The sequence below is a fragment of the Triturus cristatus genome, chromosome 12 (assembly GCF_964204655.1).
Source record: "Triturus cristatus chromosome 12, aTriCri1.1, whole genome shotgun sequence".
NCBI classification, from domain to species: domain Eukaryota; kingdom Metazoa; phylum Chordata; class Amphibia; order Caudata; family Salamandridae; genus Triturus; species Triturus cristatus.
Window position 1 is genome coordinate 812172455 of NC_140595.1, and position 9257 is coordinate 812181711.

Sequence of the window (9257 nt, forward strand, 5' to 3'; positions counted from 1 at the left end):
GGGGTTCTGGTCACTGGGTCTTCAAGGAAGGTACACACAGCTGGGCTCGGGGTTTCTGTTCACTGGATCTTCAGAGAAGGCACACATAGCTGAGCTTAGTGGATTCTGGTCACTGCGTCTTCAAGGAAGGCACACACAGCTGGGCTTGGTGGATTCTGATCACTGGGTCTTGAAGGAAGGCACACACAGCTGAGCTTGGTGGATTCTGGTCACTGGGTCTTCAAGGAAGGCGCACACAGCTGACCTTGGTGGATTCTGGTCACTGGGACTTTAAGGAAGGCACTCACAGCTGGGCGTGGTGGATTCTGGTAACTGGGCCTTTAAGGAAGGCACTCACAGCTGGGCGTGGTGGATTCTGGTAACTGGGTCTTTAAGGAAGGCACTCACAGCTGGGTTTGGTGGATTCTGGTAACTGGGTCTTTAAGGAAGGCAAACACAGCTGAGCTTTGTGGATTCTGGTCACTGGGTCTTCCAGGAAAGCATACACAGCTGGGCTCGGGTGTTCTGGTCACTGGGTCTTCAAGGAAGGTACACACAGCTGCTCTCGGGGGTTCTGGTCACTGGGTCTTCAAGTAAGGTACACACAGCTGAGCTCTGGGGTTCTGGTCACTGGGTCTTCAAGAAAGGCACCCACATCTTTCATCAGGATTTCTGATCACTGGGTCTTCAAGGAAGGCACACACAGCTGAGCTTGGTGGATTCTGGTCACCAGGTCTTTAAGGAAGGCACGCACAGCTGGTCTTGGGGTTTCTGGTCACTGGGTCTTCCAGGAAGGCACACACAGCTGAGCTTGGTGGATTCTGGTCACCAGGTCTTTAAGGAAGGCACGCACAGCTGGTCTTGGGGTTTCTGGTCACTGGGTCTTCCAGGAAGGCACACACAGCGGGGCTCGGGGGTTCTGGTCACTGGGTCTTCCAGGAAGGCACGCACAGCTGGTCTCGAGGATTCTGGTCACTGAGTCTTCCAGGAAGGTACACACAGCTGGGCTCAGAGGTTCTGGTCACTGGGTGTTCAAGGAAGGTTCACACAGCTGGGCTCGGGGGTTCTGGTCACTGGGTCTTCAAGGAAGGCACACACAGCTGGGCTCGAGGATTCTGGTCACTGGGTCTTCCAGGAAGGCACGCACAGCTGGGCCCGGAAGTTCTGGTCACTGGGTTTGGGGTGGTCCTCTGCACTTTCATCAGTGCGGTCTCTTCTCATGTACAGCAATGGCACGCTTGCCGATAAGTCAAGAATCTGTCTCAGGGTCCTGAGGATACAATGTGGTGTTCTGGTCCAGTTCTTCTTCTGTGCTGGTGATCTACTTGCAGTTAAGGATTCCATCACACACACAGCACTACATGCAGTGCATGCTTTTTTCTCTCAAACACCAGCGCAAGATTCCATCACACAAATAACCCGGCACAGCAGACTGTGGATGATTTCTTCCCTTCACACAACTTTGGAAGATTCCCTCACACACAAAACTGGCACAACGGAGACAGTGCATGCTTTCTTCCCTCACACAATAGTGCAAGATTCCATCACACAAAAAGCTGGCACGACACAGGCATTGCATTCTTTATTCACTCACAAAAAAGTGATTATTCCATCACACACAAAACTGTCACAACAGGCAGTGCATGCATTCCTCCCTCACAGAATAGTGTAAGATTCCCTCACACACAAAACTGGCACAACAGGCAGTGCATGCTTTCTTCCCTCATACAACAGTGCAATATTCCATCACACACAAAACTGGCACAGCAGGCAGTGCATGCATTCCTCTCTCACAGAACAGCGTAAGATTCCCTCACACACAAAACTGACACAACAGGCAGTGCATGTTTTCCCCCCTGCACAACAGTGCAAGATGCCATCTCACACAAAACGGGCACAACACAGGCAGTGCATGCTTTCTTCCCTCGTACAACATTGCAAGATTCCATCAAACACAAAACTGGCATAGTAGGCAGTGCATGTTGTTCCCTCATACAGCAGTGCAAGATTCCATCACACACAAAACTGGCACAGCACAGACAGTGCATGCTTTCTTCCCTCATCCAACAGTGCAAGATTCCATCACACACAAAACTGGCACAGCACAGACAGTGCATGCTTTCTTCCCTCATCCAACAGTGCAAGATTCCATCACACACAAAACTGGCACAGAAGGCAGTGCATGCTTTTTTCCCCTCACAGAATAGTGCAAGATTCCGTCACACACAAAACGGTCACAACAGGCAGTGCATGCCTTCTTTCTACCAAAGGAAATGATGGACGGAGTGTTGAACATTGCAAGCACTCACCCCCAGTCAACTGATCTGGGTTTGATCCATCACCGTTCTTTAGCCCACTCTGCCACCCCAGTTTAGACCTGGCCATATGCAAATCAGTCTGACCCTGTGCCTCATGGAAACAGTCCAGCCCGAACTGCCAACTGGGGTGGCAGAGTGGGCTAAAGAACGGTGGTGGATTAAACCCAGATCAGTTGACTGGGGGTGAGTGCTTGCAATGTTCAACACTCCGTCCATCATTTCCTTTGGTTTTTGCTTTGTTCGCCATAAGTTGGCAGGGTATGCTCAGATGTGAGTCCCTTGCTCACTTTGCCACTGGATTCAAGCAAGCCTGGCTGAAGACGGCTGAAATGCCGGAAACCGGTCCTAGGAAGCTTGTTTCCGGTCCAGGGAAGACATGGCTTGGCAGTTCGGGCTGGACACAAAATTGGCACTACTGGCAGTGCATGTTTTCCTCCCTCACACAACAGTGCAAGATTCCATCCCATGCAAAACTTGCACAACACATGCAATGCATTCTTTCTTCCCACATACAATAGTTTGCAGGTCATGCAGCAGCAGGGCAAGCTTCCCTGTCAGTCTTACTGTGGCTGCTCTAGGCCACTCTGCTCTCATGCCATGTCCACCCTGCTGCTCTTTCAGTCTATCGCACATATTGCTGTCATTCTCTTATGGAGCAGCTATCATTCATGTTGTGCTCACCCCCATCGTGAGTGAGTGGAGATATGTGCCACGGAGTCTGTCGCAGCAGCTCCCCCTAAGGGTGCAGGACAAGGAATGTTCTCGCCTCAGTTCCTGTTAGGGTAGGTATCACAGTAAGTGTGGAGAGGAGTGACCCACAAACACTCTGGGCCTCCAGACAGGGCTGTCCATGCAGAGAAAGACTCAGCAAACACCCAGGCTGGAAAGGTCCTCAAGCATCCTGTCCAAGAACATCCGGGAGCCAAAGCTGTGCCCTCCCTCTCCACCTAGAGGGGCCCTGTGAAGCATGGGGAGAGGATGTAGCCTAACGGATAGAGTGGTCGACCTTGAAACTGGGGAACCAGGTTTCAGTCTCGGCAACCACGCTCAACATCCTGTGATTCTGGGCAAATCACTTAATCTCCCCGTGCCTAACAAAAAATATGAATGTGTCCATCCGTAACGAACCTCGTGCTCATGTAAAGCGCTCTGATACCCGATGTCTTAGGGTCTAATTTGCGCTATATACAACTTAAAAAAACATTTAGCACTTCTGGGGCACTCTCAAATTTGATAGATATGGATATCGGGAGACCAGCAGATAGAATTATGTTCACAATATCTGTAACCAAATCTCCTGGTAGTATCGTAAACAAAGCACATGAGGGACTATCTCTCTGTCCTTCGCTGACCTCTAAGCACTAGTACAGCTACACGTCCGCAGAGGCGTGATGAGAGCACTCACTGCCAGTCATGCATGCACAACACCAAAACACTACCTGGTGAGGCCACAGTAAGCTTCCCAGATGTTCCAAGAGACACCACAACACACTGTAAGCTTCAGCAACAGCGCCCAGATGCCCTAGGGGTGACAGAGTTGTGCTTTACAAATGCTGTTTGATTGATTGATTGAACCATCCAATCTCTCTCTCTCCTTGACATTCCAATGGAAGCATCCAATCCCTCTCTCTCCTTGACATTCCAATTGAAGCATCCAATCTCTCTCTCCTTGACATTCCAATTCACGCCCATGAGTAGAGAGGCACTAAAGGACGCAGGAACAACTCTGGTCATCGGGCGTCCCACCAAAACATCCCTCACAGAGGCCACTCCCCAAACACACCACTCTAGCTGAGCACATCCGGTGGCCAAAGCGCCGAAGTGCCTCATCAGGGGGATGAAGCACTATATAAATGCAATTACAAGACACCATCATGCAGTGCATCAAGGTGGCGGACGGGATTTGGAGGTTGTTGTTTGACACCTGGTTTCAGTGTCATTGAGTTAAATGCCAGGTCAGATGAAGGGAAGGAAGTAAAAGGCAGGAGGATGCAAGAGAGGGGAGAGGAAACAGAGAGGCAGCAACAGGAAACAGCAACATTTATACCTTGGACGGATTCAGATGAAGGACATGGGAAGCGAGTGAGCACAAGGGCATGGGGTGGGTGAAATGATAGCCCAGAAGTAATCAACAACCAGAGGAGAAAGACAAAACAGTAAGTAGAAGACGGTACTACGGGAAGGGATCAAAGAGCAGACGTGGGTGATGATTTCCTGAGCCCCGGGCAGAATGACATTCCCAGGGCTAATCACAAAGGTAACCTACATCTACAATTAAATTACAGATGTAAGTTTACATTTTTGAGTAACTTTACTACTTAGGGCTATTCCTCATTTTTTAGTGTAAAGTTAATCAAGAGGGTAGGCTTATATGATGACTGCACCCATTGAAACAGTGTCTGGGGCCAAATTTATATTACTACAACCAAAATGGAGCAGTAAAAATTCTAGCGCCACACATGGCCAACAATTGATACTGCTGCACCCTCCCATAGAAAAGACGAGATGAAGAGGTAAAATTCCACCATAATAGTTTGAAAACAAAAGTCTTAAAAAACAAACAGATTTATCCAAACAGTTTTAAAGACAGTCAGCAAGATAAATCCAATTGTTTTATAAATCCGGTTGATGCCAGTTGTGTTTGAAATTTGAAACATAGTGTGCAATACATCAACAAATTGTGTTAGAAATTTGGTCTATAGAATATGCTGGATCTCGGATGCAGAGTGGGTTCTTTGGAGTTGAGATGTTTGAGGTTAAATGCACCTTTCTTGAAAGGGATTGAAAAAAATCACCTTCAGTAGGTACTGTCTGTCCACAATACATCTCAAGTTCTTACTATTATTCCATGAGCGTCTTTCTTCAATCCACAGGCACTGTAATTGGAAGATTTAAAAGTTCTGGCAACCAATGGGAGTGTGTTTTGCTAAATAAATGAAAGAACTGATAACATCAGACCCCCAGGGGAGATAAGCATTGAGAAAGGCGAATTCTCGCCGAAACGCGTCTGCTTGGCACAATAAAAGGGCTGTGGAATCCGCAGTGTGCTCCTGAATGTTCCTATTGGAGCGTTGTTGTTGGAAATATATATATATAATTATTTGAATATTACTTTTAAACATAACTTAAACAATTATGATAAAAGTTTTAAATAACCTTTTTTAAATTAGTAATAAATACAACTTTAATTTATAAAATAGATATGTATTAAAAAATAAAATGTTATGTATTAAATTAATGTAAATTATTTTTTTAAGTTACATTTATTTTTAAATTAAACATATAATGAAAGTATTTTATCATAAAACCATTTTTAATATTTTGTATATATATAATTTGAACACTAAATTAATATATAGTTTTAAAAAAATCGAAATAAATGAATTTATTTTAAAATTGTTTCCTATAGGATTCAGCTTGGGCATAATTTAATTATGCTTGAGTAATTTCAGTAATTCCACGTTACTTTTTGATGCAGAATTACTGATAATAATGCAATTGCTCCTTCTTGCGTAAAAAGAGTATTTTGAGGAAAGACAATCCTGCGGCGAGAGCACATTTAGCGCCAGTTAACAGCCGCTCGCACTCGCAATTTGTTTTCTGCTGAATTGAGAGCAAAATGCATCCTTGCGTCCATTTTAGCTCAAAAGTGAATTTTATGCAAAGAAAATTGTGCTAATGCCAAAAGTAAGTGGTGGGGGGGGGTCCCACACCACAAGCACATTTAACGCTATTTATTAGATCAAAATGTAGCGACACGCAGTGGTATGTGTTGCTGTTTTGCGACCGAAATGCGGTCACAAGACATTCACATTTTACCACCTACTTCAAGTAACCAATTTGCAAACCAGACATGAACCTTTGTGAGTGGTTGTAAAACATTTTACAAGCGGAGGCAGAGGTGTCACTGACTTTTCATTTTCCTTTTTTGAAACACATCTTGTTTTCCTTTAAGGAAAATGGGCTGCATTAAAAAAAATGCATTACACTCGTAGGTTTGTGAATGGCATTTTGTAGTAAGTACTACTTTATGTACTACAAAATGCAGGCAGCGCTACATGCACTTAAGAATTAGTTATTTAAGATGAGTGACAATTTAGACAGAGATAGACTGGCAACAGAGTTATTTGACAACCTATGCAAAGGGAGCACTATCACTGATGCAGTTAGAAGTAGTAACCAACAAAAAAATGAGGGGTTACGAGATAAAATGTATTAAGTTAGAGAGACTGAAACGTTTTGAGATGTCTAAATGGTGGGACGGAGCAACCTTGAAGCAATATGTAAAGCTTAATAGAATTCCAAGGGGTCTCCGCTCGCAAATAATACCCACATATGACGATCTTGACGATCTATTGGAAGTTTGGGAAAAGGAATTAACATCCAGTTCGATTAAACTGATTGAGATCTTGATAGAAAATGCGGATCGGAAAGTGAAAAAGTTACAAATTGAGATTGCGCAGTTAGAGGGTGAGATTTCAGACCTTAATTTGCCAGAGCCTACAGCGAAAAATTATGAAATCCTAAAAGGAGTTTTATCTAATCATCAAAATGAAATAAAACAAAGCAAAGCTTGGAAATTAAAGCAGGATGAGGTTGATTATAACAGCAGGAGAGTGTTTACTTTCGCAAAGAAATATGATTATCTTATGCAGGCAGACAAAAATAAGCAACTGCTTGAACCTTTATCTACCAGTTCGAGCAGTACTTCTTTGAGTACCATCCCGACGAGTGGCAGTGACGCAGAAAGTGCATCTGGCTCAACTCGTTAGACAATTACACCCTTTGGGGAACTCCTCCTTTTTACAAGAAGAGAATCACATAAAGAGGGGGAACAGGGAGCAGGCAAAAAGAACAGGCATTACAAAAAAACAAGAAGGGGGAAGAAAGAAGGCAGCAGGGGGAGACAGGGCAGATATGAAAACACGATCCTGGGACAAGAAGGAATTAACTCAGTGGGTAGTAAAGAGGTGGAGGTGGTGAACTTATCGGATTGTGTACTTTCTGAGGATATGACCTCTTTGCTTAAGAAGGGCTTAGGGTTTTGTCCAATTCATAAGGGTGACATTTGTGACATAAAGATTGATTTGTTCAGATTTATAAGACGGCTAAAACTGAAAAAACACTTTGCATTGAATCCCAAGCAAAATAAAGAGACAACATTTCAAATGTATAATTCAGTGTCTAATTCATTAACCATTGAGGAGATCCAGGACACGGTCACCCTTCTCTCCATCACTGAGCTGGAGGAGGATCCAGTGACTATTGCTAAAGTTTTGGAAGACCTAGATATTAGGCCAGATCTGACAATATCCAGTGGATTACAGAATAAGTCTAAATGGTCTCCAAACGTAACCAGTGGTAACAATGTGGAAATATTTCACAATTTAGTCATCAAAGACTTAGAGAATAGCCCTAGAAGGATGCCCTCAGGGGGCCATCTACAGGACAATCTGACAACAAAAGAAAGGCAGGCTTTGAATTCACTATTGGAGGGCACAGAACTGATTATCCGGAAAGCGGATAAAGGAGGGAATATAGTGTTGATGAATAGAGCCGATTACGAGCAGGAGATTTATTCTCAATTAAATGACACACAATGCTATGAAAGAGTCATTCACAATCCTATATTCTCACTTACTAACACTATTAATGGATATTTAAAGATATGGCATGACAAATGTCTTCTTGATGAAGATGAGTATATGTATCTGAAAGTAAATCGTCCAAGATACCCTTGTTTATATACGTTGCCGAAAATCCACAAGGACCTCCCTTTTCCACCAGGGAGGCCAATAGCGTCAGGGATTGGGGGACCAACAGAACGCTTATCACAATTTGGGATATATTTTTACAATCGATAGTGACCAACCTGCCGTCATATATTAAGGACACACGACATATACTGAATATAATGAGTGACATTACATGGGACCCAGGGATGATACTAGTGACTCTTGATGTAGTCTCCCTTTACACCAGTATTAAAAACGAGTTAGGTATGAAGTCACTGAATAATTTTTTATCGAAGAGACCAGCTAGCCGTTGGGAGCACACGCAAATGTTATTGGCCATGACTGAGCTAATACTGTCTAACAATTTCTTTTTATTTCAAGATGAATGGTTCAAACAAACCCAAGGTGTAGCTATGGGCTCCAGATTTACACCAGCCTACGCCAATCTATTTATGGGTTGGCTGGAGGAGGTGATTATCTGGGGCTCAGCAGGCAGCCGTTGGCATGAACATATCCTGTATTGGGGAAGGTTCATCGATGACTGCCTCATGATATGGACAGGAACTGAATTATTATTACCAGATTTTTTTAACTATCTGAGTGATAATTACATAAATATTAGGTTCACCACTTACTACAGTACTACAAATGTGATATTCTTAGATGGGAAACTATATGTTAGCAATAACTGTATTCAGAGTGACGTTTATCGTAAACCGACCTCCTGTAATGCCATTTTGCATGCGAAAAGTGCTCATCCCCGGCATCAGATAAAAGCAATTCCTTTTGGGGAGATGAGTAGAGCTAGGCGAAACTGTAGCGAGGACTCACAGTTTGAAGAATGTACTTCTGATATGGAGAAAAGGTTTATTCAGAGGGGTTACAGCAAACACGATATACACATGGCCAAAAACAGGGCATTAAAAACCAAACACATGTCCACCTTAACTCCTTCAGTGCCCATGACAAGATGGTCTCGTCATGGAGCGCGGTTGCGCTGTGCCCATGACGAGACTATCTCGTCATGAACCCCGCCCGCTAATGAAAGGGCCGGCACAGGGCGGGGAAAGGGCGGGGCACTGAAGGGGTTAAAACCTACATAGGACATTGCACAGACAACATCACCTATTAGGATGATAACTGATTTTACACCTATTAGTGGTACATTAAGAAGAAGTATGTGCAAACATTGGCACATCTTGAAAATGGATAGCACTCTAGCAGA